Source organism: Catharus ustulatus, chromosome 9 (genome assembly GCF_009819885.2).
Source record: "Catharus ustulatus isolate bCatUst1 chromosome 9, bCatUst1.pri.v2, whole genome shotgun sequence".
NCBI classification, from domain to species: Eukaryota; Metazoa; Chordata; class Aves; order Passeriformes; family Turdidae; genus Catharus; species Catharus ustulatus.
This window is the reverse complement of record NC_046229.1, coordinates 8,507,670-8,528,917: the sequence shown is the minus strand read 5'-3', so window position 1 is coordinate 8,528,917 and position 21,248 is coordinate 8,507,670. Positions and strand designations below refer to the sequence as shown.

General features: G+C 44.6%; 1 protein-coding gene across 2 annotated transcripts in view; it reads right to left on the bottom strand.

The window, feature by feature from the left end:
- The window catches only part of BEND5 (BEN domain containing 5), a 547,523-nt gene that overhangs the window by 58,687 nt on the left and 467,588 nt on the right, over nucleotides 1-21,248 (bottom strand). The gene's annotated exons all lie outside the window — the stretch shown is intronic.

Sequence of the window (21,248 nt, the reverse complement as noted above, 5' to 3'; positions counted from 1 at the left end):
CTGTGTAAATGACTCCAAGCCAGGTCGTTTTCAAGTTCCTGTGGTTGCTGGTGGGGCCGCGTCACGGACGTGAGAAACACCGCCAAGAAATATCCAACAATTTAGATCTGCTCTAGAACTGGGCCAACATACGGCAAAAGAAAATTAAAGTCAACAAATGCAAAGTAATGTTCAGCACCACACGATCCTCAGAACCCCTGCTAAGCCTAATTTATATAAATGGCTCCAAGAAGCTGACTACAAACTGGTTAAGCCTGCTGACAACACAGAACTGGGGAAGTGGACATGGAGAGGGAAGGAAAAAGGCAAGCAAAGAAATTCTACAGAGTCCTTAGCTTTGCTGGGTAATTTGGACAAGGTGCAGCAAATAGCTCCTAATGTTGACAAATGCAAAAGCAATACAATTTATTTGCGAGATCTCAGGACAAAATGGGAATTGCCTTGAACTTTAGCAAGGGGAGGCTAAAATGGCTACAGCAGGAAGTCAGCAGCCTTTTTCACACAGAAGCCAGGTGGCACAGCCATGTAATGCATTTCTAAGCTAGTTAAGAAATCAAGATGAACAGAAAGAAAAAAAAAAAAAGCTCCATTCAGTTTGCTTAAAGATAACCCCCCAAATCAGCAAAATGGACCTGCATCAGTTATTACATCCCTACAGCCAAGTCTAGCTGGCAAAAACACCTGCATAGCTGATACTCTGCAAAGCCTAAGCACAGGCAAGACCTTGCTGTAAGTGAATGCAGTAACCTTTGTGTGAGCCAGAAGGAAAGGAGCTACAGCTAATTCTGGGTGACTTCTGAGTTACTTCTGGCAAAGCCTGCTGAGAAATTTCACTCCTGTGCTACTTGAGCAGCCCTAGAGTACAGAAATGACAATGTCCAAAACAAAAGCCAAGTCTTGGAGAGGAGATGTTTTTGTCATTGCCTCAAGACTGATTCCAGTCGTACCCAAATGTGTTGCAAGGAAGGCTTTTCCAACTGGTCAGGACTTGAGAGCTGTCAGCAGATAAGCAGTGAGAGGCCAGTTTTGAGGGAGAGCTGTCACACAAGTTCTAACCCTGCCCATGCCAGCATAGCCAAGTGATCACACTGCAGCACAGGGCAGGCTACAGAAATCAAGCCTAAAACTGAAAAAGAGACAACTTATTTTAAAAACAAAACTTCCCAGACTGTCCTCCATCTTCATAAAAGCAATAGAAAGTAACCTTTTGGAATGCTATAGTTCAGACATTAAGAGCAGGCTGCACATTGCTTTGGCAAATATATTACAGAGCCATGGCTGACCTAGATACAGAGAAGTGATCCATGCTGTAATAGTGAAATGAGCAGCAGGAAAACCTATAGGACTACTGTAGGCTATAAAGGGGTGAGTTCAGAAAGGAACCTAAAAGGGAGGGAATAAAAAATACAACACAGATGACATCACAAGTGCCGTAGTCAAGGAAACATGTTTCATTTTTTCCCTCAGTTCAGAGCAAGCAATCATAAAATGGACAAAAATAGGAATTCAGAGCCATTCCTATCTTCTTCCCTGAGATTATACAACTTTCAGAGACAATAAAAAGCAAGGTTTAGTCAGTGTAGACTTAGGATCTAATCTTCACAAAGGTTTGATCTTTCAATGTTCAGCTCATAGTAATTTTGTTCCTCACTTCAATGCACACTGCATCAGCCCAGGAACAACAGAACACTATGTACACACTGAGAACGCCTTATCAGCCCCTTTTTGGGGTAGTCTATCAATCACCAACTGTGTTACAGCATTTTATTAGCTACTCTGAGTTAAATGCTAGCAGCATTGTCAAGGTGTTATGATTGTGCAGCTGAACTCCATTTTGAATCTTTTTATGAATGTCATCTCCTTGAGCACAACAGCCAAAAAGCCATTATATTTCTTACCCCCCAAAAAGTGGCTCTGGTTCACAGGACCTGCAGAATGGTACCAGCGTCCCCCTTCCACTATCAGAGCTTTCTCCCAAAAGTTTAGAAAGCATTTAAGAAGATTTGCACAGAAATGTGTCTCCCCACTTCTCCACACTATCCTGATTAAAGTAGATCATTCCCAGATGTAAATTCAAAAAAGATGCTTCTCATTTTGCAAAGCACTGAACCTTTCCTTGACCCAGTGTCACACATTAAATCACAAGGGGATGCACATTCCTCTACTGCAGGACATGCAGAACCTGGAAAATGCCCCCACGAAGATGTAGCCCAAGGCTGGGGGGCACTGGCCATCCAGTGGCATTCTGAACCACAGGAGGAGTAGCAGTGCTGTTGTACCAGTGCAGGGTTGGAAGAAACACAGTAGATCTGCCCTCCCAATCCTGGGTATTCATCTTACCAAGTAAGCCTTCCATAAGAGGTCAGGAATATAATGGTCAAAAAATATTGTTCGTTTTATTGCTTATACATTTATTTCTTGGCCTCCCTTACACAATGAGCTAGTGAAAAAATATTGTCTTTTATTTCCTTTTAAGCTATTGTATCATCTTCTTACATTTTTATGTTCATTAGAGATTCCTAACCTTTGAGTCAACACTGTAACTAATATTTAGATACTAAATTGGGATTCACAAACAGATCAGTGGCTATTAAAGATAGCCTGATGTATCCTCTGGATCAGAAAGTTCTTGATGTCCTGACTGCAAAAACTGGGTGGATACTTCAGAATTTCCTCTGCCTTATGTCTCCCAGTTTGATTCATCTTTAGTACTATTCAGTAAAACTTTATTGCCACTAAAAGCTTTATCAAAGTGCATGGTGTTGCCTGAGGTCAGACCAGCCAAGCCTTGAGCCTCATATGAACTGTTTTGATGCATAGAAAATCTGTCTTTAACAATTCCAGCCTCTCCTAATAAACTGGCCCATCCCTAAAGAGCACCGACTTTGAAATATAATTAACCTCCAGGTATTCTGCCTTGTGCAGCAAATAGCACTAGGAAGAAAGAGAGTTTTTTATCTGATTCACTCTTAACTGCTAAATCATGATTCCTTTTATTACGTTTTTGTGCATTTCATCCTAGTGGGACACGGAAACAAGTTTGGGTGGTTTCATTGCCTGAATTTTTTGCTGCACACCAGCTGTCTGGTGTGGCTACATTCTCTGCACTGGAAAAGAACATTTATTTCCCATTTCTATACAGTCTCTACCACTTTCCTAGGAGGGAAATATCTTTTCCCTAACACAATTAAAATTAATATAACAAAATATTTCTTCATAGTATATCTAGGCATTGTAAAGCCATTTTGTGGTGATGAAGTTTTGCACCTCCCAGTTTAATTTGGTTTTATATCTGTTCAGTGAAGCTGAAGCTTTGGCAGAGTGTACAAGGCTATAGAGAGCCCAGAACAGGCAGGACTAGACATTTCAGGGAGGGCTTGTTCAGGGATTGCTTCCCCACATACACTGACCTGGGGAGCTCCTTGCCACCAAAAATCAAGGAAATTAATAACTTGGCAGCATTCAAAAGAGAGGACATGGCAGAGCCAGAGCACAGAAGCATTGTTTGGCCTGTGGACCAGGGGAGAAGGTGGGATGAGCAGCAGGGAATGAGGAGAGACCCAGCAGGTTTAAGGGAAGGTGGAGAAGAGGCTGCAGAGCTCACCCACAGCACATGTGTCTCAATGCCTTTCTCAGCTCATCCTTACAGCTTGCTGCTGCAGGAGGAAGGGGAAGCCACCACAGCCAGCTTTGCAGGCTGGGTACAATCCTGCTGCTTGCTGGAGAGCCAGGGAAGGGATGACCTTGTTTAGCAGGGAGCTTTGCACACACTGTGTGCCCGTGCCAGCTCACCAGGGCAGCACAGCACCCACCAAACCAGCCCCAGGCAGGTACAAACACAGACAGCCCTCCCTTGTTGGCAGCTTCAGAGAAAGGCCCTGTTTAGCTGCAGGTAGGCAAGGACCAGCCCAGTGTGCTCCCTGTTCTGTTTCTGTGCCTTCCAGGCAGTTTGTCCTGCTCACTGCAGGGCTGTGACAAGCACTGTGTTCACTCTTTCCCCCACATGTACTCTCTGTAATATCTGGATTAAGGATGCCTCCTCTTGTCATTCAAACTGTCTGCTCCACTGCTCAGAGCTGAGCTGGCCAGAAAAGTGAGAGCCACAAGAGCTGACATTCTCAACTTGCAGAATTTCTTCCATAAAGAAGGGATTTAGTCTATTTGTTATGTGAGTTTAGATGGAAAGACAAGGAAACAGCAAACACCCATGAATTTGAAGGGAAAGAATGTGCCTGAAGAAAGTTGGTGAGAGGAGAGTTGTCCCCATAACCACCAGAAACATCTGATCTTCCTTCCTGCCTTGCTGAAAGAATCCTTTTGTTGTTTGCCCGAATGCAGCCATCGCCAACTCTCCTACCCAAAATAATTAGACTTGTGACATTTAAATGAAGGACTTTGGCAGGTGAGAAACAGCAGAATAAAAGCACAGCAAAATGCCATTCTGTGCCAGCCTTCCAGGGAACAGTGATATGGGGCAGCCACAATCTGGCTGGGAAGAAGTGGGATGGGGAAAAAAGGGCCGTGGGTTGTTGAAAAGGCTGCACAGGCTCAAGGTGTCTGCCTCTCTCATCTAACCTGTGTGTCTCTCAAGCAGAGGAGCAAAGTGCTGTCCCTGCTGGCTCCTGGTGGGCAGCAATGAAAGGAGGCACACAAAGTGATATTTCTCTCTCTCTTGCCTTGAGCAGGTGCCAGCAGAAAGCTTTGGCAGCTGCTGAGTGTTGTGCTCTGGGAATTTCTGCAGCACAGAGTGTTGGTCTCACTGCCACAGTTGGATGACACCAGACCCGTTGGTGACAATGAGCCTTACAAGGAGAAGTGAAGGTGTAAAAACAAGATGAAATCCAAGCTGTGTTCTTTTGCAGGGCAGAAAGCATTTACTGACGTCAAGAGCTGCAGCCTGTTCCATTTGAGGTGCGTGTCGTGCCCAAAATGAATTCAAGAGACCACAAATTCACCTGGAAGATCGATTTCATGGCCCGAGAGTCAGAGCATTAACTGTGCACCACTCAGCTCCAAACCAGCCCCTCTTTTTCCATTTGTGCTGTTCCTCACAGCCACACCACCTTTCTGTGCCAGGGCTGTCACCCCCTCCCAGCCACCACTGCCCAGAGGCACTAGAAAGGCAATTAGCAGCGAGAGGATCGGGGAGGAGTGTGGGATGAGGTGTGAGGCCAGGGACAGCAGAGGGCTCACAGGGCTGCTCTCACGCAGGACCGTCCTGCCAGTCCCACAGCAGATGGGGCAACATCTGATTTTTATCCCCAAAGAAGGTAACAAGTGGCAAGAAAGATTGCTTTCTGCAGAAAGGAATAAAAGCAATGCTAATTAAGCACCATGCCTGCCTGTCTGCCTTGTTGCCAGCGTTGATCCAAAAGCTACAGAGGTGACTGTGGGACAGATGTCATCTTTAGTGTCACTTTGATGATTTCAGTAGAAACCCAACAGGTGATGCAGGAGGAAATTAGCCAAGCAACTTCAACAAACTTGCACCCAAACATCCCCCATGTACAAGCACATCTTCATCATCCTCACAACGAGGGATGCCCTGTGCTGCTCACTGCCTCTCATTGTGACCCAGCTCTTTACACATCCCCTGGTGCAGCTGACAAAGGGAACAAACAAAATACAGTGTGGCTTGTGCTTCATCCAGCTCACACAGTTAGCATCGCCCTAAGTCCAGCTCAAACTTCCCACTCCCTGAAGCAAAGGAAGAAGCAATCAGATCAGGAGCAGACAGGGAGCTTTGGGAGAGGGGAAAGTGTTTGCTGCCTCCTTCTCCTTCCAACCCCTTCAACACCCCCAAAAACATATTGCAAAGCCAACACAGATTACACAGCTGGAGGATGAGGATGAGCAACAAGAGTGGCATTTGCAGAGACAGACATACAGCAGCAGAGAGTGAGCAGACAGAATCCCACCAGGAGCTGGTGCTCAGCATCTCTGTGTGCCCTGCAGCGGTTTCTGAAGCATGAAGGTGCCTGCAAACTGGCTCCCACTGTCCCTGCACCACAGCCCAGCTCTTCCAGGGCTGTGGGGAGGTGATTGGATCCCTGCACTGCCTTCCTCCAGCACTCCCCCTCTGCAGCTCCCTGTCTGTTGATGCACCCACTGTGGGTTTCCAGCTCCTGACAGGGTTAATTGGCAGGCCCAGCAGGGGAAATAAAATGTTTCAGCTCTGTGGTTGCTTTTTTTTGTCTTTGTTTGCTCATGAGGCTGAGGGAAAAGCGCTGGCTCCTGAAGGGTTACAGAGCAAGCACAGCAGGTAGCCAGCTGCTCTAGATCTCTGCCATTTATTCCTGGCCCATATCTGAGCCCCTTCATGCTGCTCAGGTGCATTTGGCAGGCAGACATCCCTGCTCCTCAGACCTGGGGCTGCAGGGATGAGGGCAGGTCAGGACTGGGGGGATGACTGGGGCAGAGGGGGACAAGCCCCAGGCTCAGCCCTGGGCACTCAGGGCCATTCTGCACCCAGCACAGGGGCTCCTGTAGCCCTTCTTCTCTCCCTCTGAGGCTGTGCTTCAGCACAGACAAAAGCCCCCTCCCAGCTTCTTCCCTGAAAGCACTCTCATTCCTTTTCCATTTTCATCTAAGTTTCCAATGAAGATTTATTACTCTGAGTGATTACGCTGTCAGCCAAATGAGCAGGGAATAGGAATATTCTTTCTTCTTGCATTCCAGCCACTAGTCCGTTTGGCTCTCAGCAAAAAGAGCAGATTTAGCATGATTTTAGTCCCTTTTTCTTGCAGGTATTATTTATTTTCAAGCTGACAGCATGTGGGAAAACCCATCAAGAATCAGTACCCTGGGGTGTAAAGCTGGGTTGTTATTCACCTATTTAAAACCTCGAAGGAACGGGGTGGTCAGTTAAGAATAAGTCATGTAAAACTCCAAGGCAAAGATTCCCTATCAACACTGAAAACCAGTCAGATGTGGCATGGGAAGCAACTCACAAAAGGCAAAGAGGGAGGTGAGGAGAGAGAAATGTCAAAGCAGAATACAGCAATAGTTCCCATCCTACACTCAAAAAACAGGAATTGTACACAGGATGACAATTGCCAAGGAGATGAAGCATGCACGCATATGCAAAGAGATTTTACCCAAGACCTATGAGTCAAGATTTATTTTTGAAGATTGGTTTGTTGGGTTTTTTGTTGATGTTGTGTTCAGGGATTTTTCCCGCTGGGATGGGTGGGAGTGGGACATTTTGTTTTAAATTTTCATTTCCTTGCAACAAGAATATTCCCCTATCATGTGAGAATGCAGCTGCAGCAGTAACACCACAATATACCTGAATGACAAGGACACAAACCTAAACGTAAATAAAAAGAGTACCCAACTAGTCTGATTTTGGTGCCCACCTGTGAAAAATGCAAATAACAAACAGATTACATCAAAAAAACCACTCCTCATGCTGGATTTCTGACATAACTGGTTAGATTATTAAAATGGTAATCAGTAAAAAGGGCAATTTCAATCAATCAACTTCATCTCCTAAGGAGAAGCCACAGGAGGGAGAGTGAAGGAGTCAGGAGATCTGGTTGTGCAGATTTAGGCAAATCACTTTGCTCTGTATGCCTGTTCCATTTTCCTTTTATCTCACTAGACTGTGTCCTAGCACTGTGTCATTGTCTAGACAACGCCATTTCTCCTGTCCTGCATTTTCATCCAAGAAAACACTGGGAGAGGAAAGGGCAGGCACCGAGGCTGCAAAGCTCTCTACAGAGCCACAAACAGATTGAGATCCCCACGTCTCAACATCCCTAGTCACCAGTAAATGGCCAGAAAACCCTCTGGCAAAACGTTCCTTTTTTTTTTTTTCCCCTTTCCTTATGTTGGTCCAACTGAGAATGACAACCTGCTATTCTGTGAGCCCAAACACAGCACCCTGCCCCACTGATGCTCTGCTTGTGTCAGCACAACACCACTTCTGCTTTGACAAAATCCAGGGAAAGGCACTGAAACACAATGTTAAAAAAGAAAAACCAAAAAAGCAAGCAACAAATCCTGTTAGGATAGCAGAAGCAAAAGCTGCTAAGTGGGAAAGGCAGGGAGGGAAGGAGGGAGGGAGGTGGTGTGGCCACCCCCAGGACACAGCGAGTCACAGCCCAGCGCAGGTGTGGTGACATGGTGACATGCAGAGCCACCCCTTCACCTCAGAGCAAACACCAGCTCCCAGCAGGCCCTCAGTCAAAGTAGGGCTGCACATCCTCCCAAGGTCACAGGAAAAGCACAGCACCTTCAGGGGCTGCTTGTGGCAGCGAGGTTTGCCCGGCTGCCCTCGGCTCCTCGCCAGGCTGAGGATGGAGTGGGATGGGGTTCCCAAACTGCACAGCACACTGGGGAAATAAATGACAGAAACAATGTCCCTCTGGGTTCTTCTCTTTCTCTCCACATTATCGTGTCACTGTGCATGTCACCTTGTGATACTGGGTTATTTATCATCACTGAGTGCCTAGATTGGCCCTGCTAGAGAAAAATCAAAGAAAGCAGCAGGGGCCGGGGTTTGATGAGGAGGAAACAAATTCTTCCCTTCAAAAACATGCAAACTTCTCTGCTACCCCGTGCACACCCACACACTCAATCCCAGGCTGCTCCTTTCCCCTGCCAGCAGCTCCTTTCAGCCTCACACATCCCTGCTCTTCTCCCTTTTCTCTGCTCGGATTCAGTGCCTTGTTTCTATGGATTTCTGTGTCAACTCCCTCAAGGATATTCACTGGAATGGACACATTTACAGGATTACTAACGTTCTGAAAGCAGGTGGTGCTATTATAGTCATACAAAAGCCACCTATTTTTGGTGCCTCATGCTGTCATCCTGTTAGGCTCTGCTTTGCTTTGCCTTGTTATTGTACCAACTTCCCAGCACCATTACTCTGGGCTGCTCCAGTTCCAGCTCTGTCTGCAGAGGCCTGATAGAGGGGCATCTTTGTTCACTGCAATGGTGCCTTGGAGCTTCCCCACACAAAGAGAGGCCTGCAAGTTTCTCCTGCTGTCATCACTCATTTCCTTCATGAATCTTGAGAATGTACTTAAGAAGAAAAGTTCTGCTATATGTGCATATCTAATGTATGCGTACACTCACGCATATAAATTCGCCTATGCAGAACAGCAGCCTCAAAGTGCAATGTTAGAAGATGACTATATTCACTTTATCCTTATGTCATACTTCAGGTAAACACTTTGAAAGTCATCAAATAAATTCTGAGTATTGTCTATGTTCTTAGTTATGTCCTTTCACATTAACTGGTTTAATATCTCAGTTTGCATTGGCTGGAAATCCCGAGCTTGTCTCATCTCATTTCTTGGCACATTGTTTCACCTGTCCCTGCACTCCTGGGTTTGGTTGACAGCACTGCAAGGGTGCTGCACTTATCTGCAGCCACAGACTATCTCTGCCTAAATTCCATCCAAACACCCAGCACTGACAAGTAAAGCAAGATGAAACACAGGCACAAAGTTTAAATAAAATCACATTATTAGCAGTCACATTTCCCAAGCCTCAGCTCTGAGACCTTACTAAACTAATAGTGAAATGACCAGGAAAAAACAATGTCAGCATATGACAGTTTAAAAGTGCATATAACAGAGCAGGGATCACTGCAGGAAGATCCTCAGGCAGACCAAAACCATAGGATCTCCTATGTCCTTTTCACCTTGAAGGGAGAAGCTGGATTTTCACTTTCAGCTTGGCACTTTGCAAAACCTGGCAATCTTGACTCCAGCTCCTTTTTCTCCTCATGAAGGCAGTGGAGGGCAGTATAAATTGTGTGTGTGCTTCCCAAAGTGGTTTATGCCAATCCAGCTCGCGTGCGAGGGATTTGCATTCAGAGGGCTTGCAATAAGTACAGAATTATTAATACAGCGTTGCACTCCATAGCTGAGACACTGCTTGTAACCAGGGGAAAAAACCACTACCCTTCTGCTGTAAAGCATCTAAATGGGAATCAGGCTCAGTCTTGTCTCAAAGCATAAATGTCCTGACCTGCTGTTCCCTACTTTGTAACACAAATTCAGCTATAATCAATTATGGCTTGAAATGTTCCTTAAACATAGAGAAAAAAATCCAAAGCACATGCAAAGGCCTCTGATGGCAACTGATGTGATAAAGCAGTGCAGGAAACTCCTTTTTCTTAAGGCTGATTTTAAGTGCCTCTGCAGACTGATGCAGCTGCTGTGCTGTGTTCTGCTAACCTTGAACTGACATTAACAAATGTATCCAAACTTTCCTTTTCCAGCCAGGATGGGACTCCTCTGAGAGCTGCTGCACATTCCCCTCTCCCCTCATTTCATGGCCAACTATCTCTTGGTAATCAATAGAGGTCAAATCTAGATCCCATTGGGATTCACGGTGAAAACTATTGACATCAACAGGTCAGGAATATCCAAGAGAGGATTTATACAACAGAACATGAGCAGGAAAATGCCACCCCAGCCTCAGCCGGTGTAAATCAAGATAGTTACAGATTTACAACAGATAAGGCAGAGGGAAAAAAGACAAAAGAGAATAAAAGTATCTTTGTTTAATCAGCTCAGATGCAAACCCAATCTCCTCCTGTCCAGGCTGCTACAACAGAGATGCTCCGCATCGTACAACCACCAGGGCAGGCCGGACACGGAGGGGAAGCAAAGGGAGACAAAACCTGCTTTGTTCCTGGTTTTAGCAACCATCAGGAAAACATGCCCTGCTGTCAGCCGGCTGCCGGGGAGGGACGGCGCGGTCGGTGCCAGAAGAGGGCACTTGAGCTCCAGCAAGCGGGAGATGCTCCGGCAGCACCGGCCGCGCCCGCACCGCACCGCACCGCACCGGCGGGGATGCGCGACGGCACCGGGGATGAGAGAGGGCATCAGGGATGTGCGAGAGCACCGGGGATGAGAGAGGGCACCGGGGATGGGCGAGAGCACCGGGGATGTGCGAGGGCATCAGGGATGAGCAAGGGCGCCGGGGATGAGCGAGGGCACTGGGGATGCGCGACAGTGGTACCCACTGCTGTCCTTCCCAATGGTGGTACCCACAGTGGCACCCGCTGCTCTCCTCCACCCACTGCTCTCCTCCCCAGTTGTTATACCCACAGTGGTACCCACTTCTCTCCTCCACAGTAGTTGTACCCACAGTGGTACCCACTGCTCTCCTCCACCCACTGCTCTCCTCCAAGCACTGTGTCTTTCCTGTCTCAGGACTTCCTCAAGTCCCCTCCCAAGCAGCTCCTGCATCACACAGCTCCCTAACCTGGGTTCCTCCAGCAATATGGGATGTCTGCCAGCTGAAATTCTCTCCTTGCTGGAGCTTTTTGTGGTCACTCCCCCAGACAGACCCTCTGGAGTGCAGTAATATTTACATCCCCTCCAGGCTTGCCCCCAGCAGAAGCATTTCTTGAGTCCCTTTTCTTTGCTCAGCTGCCTGTTCTCATCAAACTTGCCCAAACTTAATACTGCTGAGAACTCCTGTTGGTAGAAACCAAAACAAATGAGGTCAGAAGTTTTGGGGTGAATGTATATGAAACACACAACTCCTGCTGCCCAGCAAAGCATCCTAAACACAGAGGCTGCCTGCTTTTCCCAGCTGTGTCATCTGGTTCAAAACCAGACTGGTCTCCCTACAAACCTTACTCACTGAAGCACAAAAACTGCTCCCATCCCTGCAGGCACAACGTAATCATCCATGCCTCACCTCCTTAGAAAATTCCTGACAACAAAATTTCACAGATTATGCAAAACCCTGAATTAAAGGCAAGAAAGGCCAGAGGAGATGAAGAAAAACAAACTGAATGATACAGCAAGTATGACGATTTAGGTCTTGCTTTGGAAGCTCTGTTCCTTTTCTATGGTGTTCCCTATAACAAATATGAAGCCATTTTCTTGTTTGAGCACAAAGTAATAGTTAATGTATCTGAACCAGCCCATAAACTCCCACTGCATCAATCTATACCATCTAATTCCAAGTGGCTGCCTCAGAGTGGTTAGCCCTCTGTTTGCATCCCAAAAGTTTCCAGACACATGAATAAACCAAGCACGGATAAATCGGGTCTGAAGGTCTGTTTCTCAGATGGATCTGGCAGCTGCCTCGGTTTATTGGCAGCTCATTTATCATCTCAAGAAAAATATTGATGGTTCTAGAGACACAGGCCCTTTCTGTGTCCTGGCTGAAGGAAAGCTGTCCTTCTGAGCAGGCTTTGGAAAGAAAGTCAATGCAACAAAATCTCCTTGGCAGAAACGTGAGGGATGTGGTGCAAAGAAGAATCATTAAGTAAGGACGAAGGAACACCAGGATGATAACCCTGTTGGCCCAGAAATAGCCCAGTCTCAAAGCTTCACAGTATTACAGCAAGAGTATGAGATTGTGAGAGTGCTGACAGGCACAGTCATGGGCATCTTCTCAAGTGGAGGTATCACTGCTGCACAGGAGGAGACAAAGAGCCTGAAGCTGTGTTCTGCCAACAGAACCAGCCACTCAGCAGACCCTGAAGAAATTCACAGAAATGCAATGATCAAAAGGCTTGAAAACAGGAATAATGAGACTAAAGTACTGGAAACTCTCTCCCCTTGGGCTGGCAGCATCATGCAGTGCTGACTCCATGTGTTGGCAGTCCAGCTGCCTTTCTTCTAGAAAAACACTAGGAAGACAGTTGGAGCTTCTGAGACATTTCCGTTCCCTATCTTGATTAAACCAGTTGCATTCCACTTGAACAGCAGGTTATACAGGCATACAGGTAAATGGGAGACACATCCATTGACTCTTATCTCAGATATTATCAATGTGTGGGTTTTGGTCTCTTCTCCCAAGTAACAAGTGATAGGACTAGAGAAAATGGCCTCAAGTTGTGCCAGGGGAGGTTTAGGTTGGACATTAAGAAACATTTCTTCACAGAAAGGGTTGTAAGGCACTGGAACAGGCTGCCCAGGGAAGTGATGAAGTCACTATTCCTGGAAGAATTTAAAGGACATGTGGATCTGGCACCTAGTGACATGGTGTAATGGTGGGCTTGGCAGTGCTGGGTTACTGGCTGGACTTGATAGTCTTAAGAGGTCTGTTCCAACCTAAATGATTTAATGATTCTAATAATGCTGGCTCTGGGATCCCCAATCCACTCATTGCTGGAACCCAAAGAATATTCAGGGAAAATAGTTTCATGCTTATTCTGTTATTAAATTCTTCTCAGGCACCTTATTTTGACCTCTGTCACAGAAAAGACGCTGCAGAGGACTGGTTTTGATCTGAGTTGATTTGGTTGTTCTCTTCTTAAGAGATGAGACATGAGAGGATCAGACCCACCCTTGCTCTTATCAAAACACAGAGGTTTCTGAACACTAGATCAAAGCTGAAAGTTATCTTTAGTTTCTACCTGAGACACGTTCAGGCTTTATTTTCTGAACTGTGGACAAAGTTTCACTCTAGGTGACAAGAAACACAGCTGGCTTGGGGTGGGCCTGTACTGGCCTTGGCTTCCATGGGTATTCTCATCACCTGTGAACTGAAACCTGACAAATTTCTGGCCTCCTTCAGCAGAGGTGTGATGGGGAAGGTGCAATCTGCTTTCCAGAATGCCACAAGATATCCTTTGTTAGGGTTTTCACAGATGTTGGGGGTTAAAGTGTAGAGGGAACAGGAAAGTGAAGTCTCAGCTCACCAGGGGATGCTCAGGAGGAAAAGGAGATGTTGGATCTGTTTCCTGTGACTTTCATGCCTACTGTCCTCCTCTGGTTTCTAACAATAGACATGCAGCTGTCCCTACTGGAGAGATTAATTGTGGTCTCTCTGCTCATTCAGCCAGCTATTTTTCATGAAACTCATAGGAATGTAATATCTCTGAGACCTTCATCACTGTCAAATTCAGTTGCGATTGGTCAAGCAGCTGAGAGAGACACAGAAAGATGCTTGTTTCTTTGCAGAGTGTCCTAAAAATCATCTCTGATCCCTTTTCAGAAGGTTGGTGTTTGAGACTAAAGAAGTAGTAGTTAAAAAAGAGCTCCTGCTCCCACACTATTACTCCCTTTAATCAACAGTAGTTAAGCCAATGGCAGCAAAATATGAAAGAAAGAAGGAATAGTTCTGGTGAAAGACAGTAAAAGGTGAACAAACCCACGAGACTGGGTGTGTCTGATTAGTGAAACACGTCCTGAAAAAAGGCCCCATGAGATGACAGAAAGGTCTGGGGTAGGGTTAGTGACCTAAATGCCAATGGGATGGTGAGAACACAAAGGCACGGGGAGAAGACTCAGCCAGGTTTGAAGAGACACAAAGAGGAAAAAGAAGACAAACATGGAGACACACAAACATCACCACAGGCTGGCAGAAAAGGAGAGACCTCTCCCAGACCCAGTGCAATTTGGTTGTTTATTGCTTTTTGAAAAACACCTTGTTCTGAATGGCTTTTTTCCCTCTTCAATCCCAATGACATTTGGGAAAGCTTCAAAGCACAGCACTGTCTAAAGCCCTTTCCTAACCCAAGTCTCCAACCCACAGACACTAATAATAACCACTCCCCTCAGACATTTCCAACAAATTGTTAATATCTTTTAAGCCCTGCTCTCCATTGCCTTTCAGATTAGCCTTGCCCTTTCCTTTGCACTTAAGTTTAGCAAGTGTTACTAATAGGAATTTAACATTTACCAAAGAATTATTTTAACTACAGATCTAATAGCATTTGTATGGTGTTCTGAGCACCCAAGAGCCTCATATCTGTTCTATATGCTTAGTTTTGTCTAAGTTGCTTCTACAAAAAATGAAAAATACAAGTTTAAGGAAAAGAAAGTTCATAACAGAGACATTCAAATCCAGGCAAGCCAGTTCCAAGAAGGATATCAGGAGTGCCTGAAGAGAGCTTTCCCTTCTTTATATTATCCACAGCCCATCAATCACTCCTGTGATCAACTTCACTTTCCAACCTTTCAGCAAAAGCTTAACTTGTGCTTAGTCCAAGTTATTTTTTCCTGTGTACAAAAGAAATACTAATAGAAAAATGTTATGTTCATCATTATTATTATTATTATTATTGTTTTATTAGTAAGATGGTTATTATTAGCAGATTTTTTTTTTTTAATATACTACCGTCAAAACCTTTTTGAATTAGACAGTTTTGTGTATGCAGACCAAGAATCCTTGAGAGCTTGAGTGGTTGCACAGACGAGGTTTTCAGTCAGCAAAACTTCAGTGAGCGTTTGGCACCAGTAGCATTCAGTGTCTCAGCAGAGACCCCAAGGCTGCTTTAGCTTAGAGCTGGGCTTAGGATCAGCCTTGCCATGGCTACAGCCCTGCCTAGGCTGAGGAGCACGTCCTGAGCCAGCACTGAGGGGAGGAAGCTGGGATGCAGGGATGGTATTTGCACATGTGTCTCTAAGATGCTCAAGCTCCAGCTGTCCACAAGGTCCCAGCTGCTGAATACACTTGTAAATACTGACAGTTCTCAAGTCAACCTGTGCAAATTCCCTACTCCAGGCTCACAGCTACTCAACTCTTCCTGCTCTTCAAAGAAGGCAAACTCTTGTATTCATGTTTGAAACAGACTTAAGGGCATTTCTGTAAGTCTGAATATTCATCCTGCTTACATTCTCATCCCACAACCACCATCTCTTCTCTCCCTTGTACCTTGGTATCCCCGGGAAAGAAATATGCACGAGGAAGGAAAAGGTAACTGGAATCATATGGTTAAATGGAACCATTTTAAAGATGTCTTCCAAGACTGATATTCTACGTTCAAGCAAAAAAGAAAAAATCTTTCTTTAAAATAAAAAAGCACCTTTATAATACACATTCCACTTTTATAGCATCTTTCATCAAAGGCTATCAAAGCACTTTGAGATACAGATCCTAAGAAATCCATTACCAAAACTGTGCATATTCCTAAGTTGACTGTAGTCACTTCCCTAAATTTCCATTTCTCTACTGATACTCCCAGACAGCATTTGCAGATTGATGCAGTCAGTGCTACAGGCAACTAGATAAACAAATCTACATACAGATATAAACTCTCTCCCACAAACAACGTCTCTTAGAGAAGTATTTTTGTGCAGCTTTGTCCACTCCATTGAGCCCTTTGAGAGAACGAGGTGTGCATACTGCAACACCATGTACTGCTTTGTACTTTCATTCCACTGCACTTCATTAAACAGACTTTCACTGTTTCTTAATTTTCTTTGAGCAGGTCCCACTGTATATATCCAATATGAACAAACACACAGATTCCTTCTGGGTATGAGCCAACAGCTGCAACCCTGAAAAATATCAGCTTTTTATATCATTAACCGAGTTTCCATGGTGCCCTGGGGCAGAGATATTGATGCTTGACAGCGTTATCACTATAAAGTAACTTTACAACTCTATAATTTAACTCTATGCTTCCAGTAATATTAGGAGCATTTGAAATCGTGGCTGTAAACCTTGACACTTTCACACAGACTGGGGAGCTGAAAAGAGGATTTTGTTTCCTCTCCTCCAAACCAGCCCTAAACTGAAAAAGGACCAAGTACTGGGGAGAAGATGTGCAAGGAGGTCACTCTTAGAAACATCTGCAGGATTAGGATTAATGCCACCTTTTGCAACACACAGAAAGCTCATGTTTATAGGAGCTTAGCAGAATTAGACCTCTGGATGCCTTTCCCTGAATATGTGCCTGATTTACTTTGAAATCATCTTGGCAAGAACCTCTAACTGAAGTTCAAACCCAAGCCACGCTGGATAACCTCTGCAGAGCTCCCTCAGCTTTATCAGCACAGCTTTTCATACCTCATTGGCTTTTGCTAGTAATGTTGCCTTTACTGGCTGGGAATGAACCTGCAAGGGCCATAATCTGTCTCATGAGGATCTTCTCTTAAGGATATCACTAACAGAGATAGGAGGATCAGGACAGGCAGTTGCCAAAAAAAGAAATGTAAAAACGCCCAAAATAACCAAGTACATTTGCCCTAGGGGACTGGCAGGTACATGGAGCTCTAAAAGTTATAGATGCTTTTACTGGAATTGTAGTTTGCATACAGATTCCTTTTCCCCAGGACAGGCATTTACTGAGATCCAAGTACTCTTTAAAAGGAATCCAGATGTAACAAATTACTGTTTCCTCCAGGGATTTAACTTCTCAAGTCCCCAGTCAAGCAGCAGGCAGATATTTTGCTTGAAGTTAAGAATAAGAATGAACCCAGTGGTCTCTGTGTCAAGAGTCCAGGATGTGAGCTCCTGTTAGGTGTCTGAAGAGATTCTAGTCAATCCAAGCCTTCATTCTGTGGCTGTAGCCACATAAATACATCCTTGTACCCACAAACAAGAGGGAGTTCAGCAGTGTGCCTTTGGATGGGGTCCCTCTCCACCTGGAGGAAACTTGCAATTAAGATAAAAATACACCAAAAAAGCTATGGACATGCTGACAATTGTGATGCCCACCCATCTTGATGATTATTCTCCCCTATAGCTGTGGTAATACCAGTTCCTGCCAGGTCTCCATCATTTCTGCCTCCCTGCCTCATGGCTGGGCTGTGGAAGAGTAAAACCTTTTTATTCTCTCTTATGGGCTGCCTCCTTTGCAGCAAGGCTCCAGTTCAAACACTCTAAAAAACGAACCAAATAGATTTTAAAGCTGTGTTGCTGTGAGAGTGCTTTGCTGGCTGCTGGCTGTGAAGGCTGCTGTTCACAGCTCTAGTGGGACACTGGAAACACCAGTTGTGGGTGTGTGTCAGAGCAGGCTCAGCCCTGCAGCTGGGGGCTCATCCTGCCTCCCCCCTGTTATCCCTTGCTCCCTGCCCAGCTCTGGGGCTGCTGTGAATCCTGACAGCTCAGCAGCTGAGCTGCTGCTGGTGAGTGCTACAGAGCAGTTTACAAGCCTCATGTCATAAGCCCTGTAAATGCCTAGTAAAACATGGAATTTAATGGAAGCATATCAGCTCATTTTAAAGCTCCTTCACCTGGTGCTGAGCTAACTGTTGTTGTGCTGCCTTTTTTAATCAGTTGCCACCAAATGTGTGCATGTGTGAGAAGGGTTTTAAACATTTCTCTGTCCACTTCCAGGCGAGTAACAGACAAGCCTACAATCCTCTTATTATGCCTTTGAAACAGAGTCCATTCACTGTTATCTGCAGCACGTGTTATCGTAGGGTTTTCTGCAGAGCTTACAGAACATATCCCTAATGTTTCTCACACTCCAGGTATGTATCTGTTAGACACAGACCTAGCAGGCACTCACACAGCTCTGCAGGAATGTCTGAGTGCTTTGTTTGCTGGATGAAAATACAAGAGGAGCTCCAGCAGTAACCATGAGTGATATTGTGCCAATCAAGGCCTGAGACATTGATGCAATCATGTTAATTCTCTGCGTTAGAAAAGGGCAGAAACTCAACACTCTGCATGGTGTTACCCCACCATATATGCCCCAAATATAAACCCCCTGCACAGGCTGAAGGAAGGCCCTTCCCTCCTGGATTTCATTTAAATAGTGTAGCCTCAGCAGCCAATTTGTTTTTAGAGCATTCCAGGTGTCATCCTCTAAATTCTGAACCATTTCAGTCACACTAACTGAAGTAATTTGAAACTGATTTCTACTTCTAATATACCTTCCCATCCTTTTTTCTTACTTTTCTTACTGGAAAAAGTTACTGAACACATGAACAGTAAGAATTCAAACACTTAGACTGAAAGTCTGTCTTCCATTTTCATGCATGTAAGGTATCCACTTATCTCAAAAATTACAAAGTATGTTTTGGTCACACAAATCTAAAAAAAAAGAGAGATAATCTCACCCAATGTAAAAATATATCTATTACTGTCACACAGAGGTTTGTATGGATCACAGAGCTAGCATGTAAAACCTGGAGAACATGAAGAGATAAAAATCCACCAACAAGCCTGATCCACTTATATAATGGCATGAAAGGGAGCACTACTGTGATCTTATTTGGCACAAATGTTGTAAAGAAAAGAAGTTGACAGGTATCATTACTTGTCACCAGTGCAAGCACGAGTCTATTCAGAGTTTGTTCCATTTTCCTACCTGTCAACATGAACAACATTAAGCTAAATTAATATTTAGCAGAATCTGGACATCCTAATTGGTTTTGTTCTCTAAAAGGAGCCAGTTTTGGTAGTTCTGGATGTGTGATCCACTTTGTAGTCTCTTCATGGTCATGGGTGACCTGAATTTGAGGCTGAATCTCAGTCTGCACTTCTTAATCCAACAGTAGAGTCTTTGAACAATCCTAGCCTCCCTGATTCTGTTTCCATTGAAAGGAAAGGGAAAAGGAAAAAGGAGAAAAAGAAAAGAAAAGGAAAAAAAAAGGAAAGGGAAAGAAAGAGAAAGAAAGGGAAAGAAAGGGAAATAAAAGGGAAAAACAGACTCACACAACCAAATAGCATCAGTGGCATGAACACAGTTCTAAGAAAGACATCTTTAAAAAGGCAGATTTCCAGAATACTTGCATTATCAATTCACAGTTCTTGGGCTCACTGTATTTTCTTCATTTATTTGCTTGAGTTGCTGCCTGCATGTAAGTAGATAGTTAATAGAAACAGCCCTGTCCTTGGAGGCCAATATGAACTGACTGCCTGTGTCTTTGGTTCAGGTCCATTAAAAAATCCGAGCATTAATTAATCACTGACTTGCAAATAGCTTGGAAGGGCTGTTCAGGCTAAATTGGAATGTTCTGCAATTGTTTTACTTTCAGTCATAGGCACTTCAGTGATGTGAAACTTCCTCCCCTGCCAGGACAGGATGTGCATAAATCCAGTGGCTACTCCTGTGTTGGATCAGACCAGCCTAGAGACTATTTCAAGCAGCTGCATTTCTTTCACTAACTAGAAAACTGCACACGTGAGGAAAAGATCTCACAGGCAGTACTCTGGATAGAATTCCTACATTGAAAAGGAAATAATTAAAACCTTCCAGGGCAAAATGCCAGTGGAGCATACTCCATGGGCAGAGCCTCCCCTGCTTGCTGTCTGCCAGGCCAACCACAGCCTGCTTCTCCTTCTCCTCTCAGCTGGGTGAAACCCTAACTGCAGGAACCAAGCTGCTGCTTGAGCTGTCCCTGTGCCAGCTCCAAGAAGGTTCTCTGACCTGGAGCCTGTTTTCTGTGCCCCAGCTGCTGATGGGATGGACAGAGACTGGAGCATCTCTGCCTGCAGCAGGCAAGGCAAGCCAAGCAAATGGAGATGTTGGACCCCAGAGGTGAAACTTCTGCATTGTGAAGCACAAACCAGAAATCTTCATGGAAAAGGAAACTAAGCCAGTCATGAATGAAAACATATCCAGGGGAATCATGATCTCATGTGTATATGGGCTCTTTCCATTCCTCTCTGTAAAAACTCTTCTTGATAAATAAGGGAGAGAAGTAAGCAGTTTTCACCACAAAGTGAGGAAGAAAATTAAAGGTAAAATTAAAGCACAGGTTCTTGAAACACCAAAATACCAAATTAAGAAAATAAATACCTAAACCTAACAGTAACAACATTTTTTTCCCACAGTGGCAAGATATACTACATTTGCATATGTTACAAGGAACTTTTCCATCACTTAAATTTACTGGGCAAAAAAAGAGCTTCTATTCTAAATGGTCAAGCCCGATAAGTCACTTTAATATATTAATCTCCCTCCTTCCCCCAAATTTCACTTTCAGTGGAGAAGTCAAACCAGAAAAGCCTAAATGACAAACAATTCCTTTCCCTGCTCCCTGTTTCTTGCTCTTATTCCCACACTGAGAGCCCATATACATGGATGGTGAAGAATTATGTCTCATATGAAAATTTCTCCCTTGCTTCCCCCGGCTTCCAAAATGCAGCGGAGAGGTAAATAGGCAATCACAGCTAATCTCTCTCCCTCTGCACTGTTTCTAAACCTGTGGAAATTTCAAAAGCTGCCAAGATAGAATGACAAAATGAAATAACATACCCAGCGTTGAAGTATGGGCACTGGCTGTTTGATTGAGCATGGTGACAAAAAGAAAAAGAAAAACATAAAAGCAGATCATAAGACCAGTCAGAACAATTCTACAAATTGCTGATACATTGAGATAGCCAGATGGATATGTGTTTTTTGAGGAATGAGACACCGCTTCTATTTGAGCACTCAAAAATGCCAACAACTTTGATGGTTTTGTTTTCACAATTTGACTTCCATTTCTTTGTCAACTGGCATTGAAGATTTGTCCTCGAGGCAGCTGCAGAACCTAATGGGTCCTTTTGGCTGCAGTTCAAAGGCAGAGAAGATATTTTACTCAGCACCAAAGATGTACTCTCAACTTGCTATTAAAACAATAACTGAAACGCAGGGCTAA